At 63.2% G+C, this 2,500-nt stretch overlaps 1 pseudogene; it reads right to left on the minus strand.

Annotated features, from left to right (window-relative positions):
- LOC124771734 overlaps nt 1-2,500 on the minus strand; it is a 7,960-nt pseudogene that overhangs the window by 2,856 nt on the left and 2,604 nt on the right.

Genomic DNA, 2,500 nt, shown 5'->3' on the forward strand with positions numbered 1-2,500 from the left:
TAGGGCGGGCACGGTGGCGTTGCCCGCTTTGAAGGTAACGTCGGCGTCGACCTTCACCTTCTTGTCGCGCCCAGACGCGACTAAGGCGAGGGTGAAACACTTCCGGGCGTTGATCTGCAGCCCCAGATGGGCGAGGGCTGCGACGGCTGCGTCGATGAGGGACTGCAATCCCCTCGCGGTCGATGCAAAAAGCAGGACGTCATCTGCGAAGGCCGCAGCGTTAACTCTGCGACCAAGGATCCGAGCTCCGATGTGGGAGGGAAGTTGACTCAAAACATAGTCCACCGCAAAATTGAAAAGGAGGGGGGAGAGGGGGTCACCCTGACGCACACCCCTAGCCGGCTGCAGGGGCACGCCCACGTCGGCGCCGCCCGCTATCACTGTCGTGCTACCCTCGTAACACCTTTCGACGTACTCAATAAAGCAATCCGGCAGGCCATGAGCCCTCAGCACGGGGCGGAGGGCAGCATGGTCCACCGAATCGAACGCTTTAGAGACGTCGATCGATGCCACAAAAACAGAGCGACAGGAGCGGACTGCGTCGGTGAGAGCAGTGTCCAAGATGAAGGTGTTTTCCAACATCCCATCCCGGGGGATGAATGCCCGCTGACGTTCGTCCACAGCACATGCACGCATCAGGCGTGACGCGAGAACCTTGTGAAAGGTCCGCGCCAACACCGAGCAGACCGTAATGGGGCGAAAGTCAGCGGGGGTTGTTGGTGCAGCCGTTTTGGGGAGAAGTGACGTCCGGGCGCGAAGCAGACGCTCGGGGAGGGCGCGGGCCAGGAGGAAGAGGTTCAAGAGTTTCACCAGGACTTCATGCGGCAGGCGCCGCAGCTCCGCTGGAGTCAGGCCGTCCGGCCCGGCTGCCGATCCCCTGGGCGGCAAGGCAGCAGCGACCTCCTCACGTGTGACCGGCCCCCATAGGCACTCAGGAGCGACAGGCTCCGAGTGCGGGAGAAGGCGGTCACGGATGAAGCCGGCGGTGGAGATCGGCTTCTTCGTGAAGAGGTCCGCCCAGAAGTCCAGCAGACCGGGGATGTCGGGTGGCGGCTGCAGCAGGGTGCCGTCCAGCAAGCCGCGCACGCAACGTGCACGCGACCTACGGAAGGCGTCCTGTGTGCGCGCGTATTCCCAGCGGCGCCGCTTGCGCTTCTGCAGCGGCGGGGCGGCAGGCGGCCGCTTGGATGATTGGCGCGGCCGCTGTGTCCTGGTGATCGACCTCTCCCCCCTGGACCCGACCGACGCAAGGGCATCCGGGAGCATGCCCAGGATGACATCGGGCGGCGTGCCCCGCCCCAGACCAATGACTCGATCCAGGGCAGAGAAACGCTGGGCGGAAGCAGGTAGCCCCGCCAGATGCTCCCAGATGGCGGCGTCAGTCGGCCCCTCCGGCGGCGGCCCGGTGGTGTCGGCCGCGAAGTCCTCGGCTGCGTCGACGGGCGGCGCAGCGGCCTCGCCCGCGTCAGGCAGCGAGCTCGCTGCTCCACGGCGGGACGCCGGCTCTTCGCCCCGACCGATCTCAAGTGCCTCCATGAATTGGCGGACGAGCTGCTTGTGGGCAGCTTGCCGCCGTCGGCACTTGATTGCCTCAAGCGTTCGGTCGGGGAACATCCTGGTAAGTTCTTGATTTACAAAGAAGAACCGGGCGTCCCTCTCAAGGAACAGTTCGGCCTCTGCCTTGGCGAGCGACAGGACTTCTTCCTCCGTCCACCTCGCGCGATGCCTCTCCGTCACGATCTCAGCGTTGGCGGCCGCAGGGTGTTGGCGGCGGCGATGGACCCCGAGACCGTTCTTCGTGGTAAAAGTGCGGTGGCACTCACTGCAAGCAAAGGGAGCTACACAAACTATCGCATTTTCGTTACGGCCGGTTGGCCGGATAGGTGCTGGGGTAGCTGGGGTGGCACCTTCAGCGGAAGGGCCACCATCTCTTGTTTCTTGTCGGCTGCCCCCAACTATAAAGGGATAATGCGAGGGGGGGCTGGTAACCCCCCCAAGCCCCTGGTGCGGTCTTCCACTCTGCGAAAATCAGCGGGCCCACGAGAAGGGGAGAAGACCGCAGGAGAGGAGAGGCTAAGAGGGCTAGGCCCATGTATTGCGCATCACTCTCCCTGTAACTATAACCCAAGGAAGGCACCTCGCAGCAGCAGCACGACTACATCAAGACCGCACTTCGAAAAGCCAAGTCCGGATGCAGCCACACCGCCGCCACTTGGCCACCTTAAGAGAGTCATAGTTACTCCCGCCGTTTACCCGCGCTTGCTTGAATTTCTTCACGTTGACATTCAGAGCACTGGGCAGAAATCACATTGCGTCAACACCCGCTAGGGCCATCGCAATGCTTTGTTTTAATTAGACAGTCGGATTCCCCCAGTCCGTGCCAGTTCTGAGTTGATCGTTGAATGGCGGCCGAAGAGAATCCGCGCACCCGCGCGCCCCCGGAGGAGCACGCTAAGGCGGACGCGGCCTCGCAGCAAGGAAGATCCGTGGGAGGCCAAGG

The sequence above is a fragment of the Schistocerca piceifrons genome, unplaced genomic scaffold (assembly GCF_021461385.2).
Source record: "Schistocerca piceifrons isolate TAMUIC-IGC-003096 unplaced genomic scaffold, iqSchPice1.1 HiC_scaffold_936, whole genome shotgun sequence".
NCBI classification, from domain to species: Eukaryota; Metazoa; Arthropoda; class Insecta; order Orthoptera; family Acrididae; genus Schistocerca; species Schistocerca piceifrons.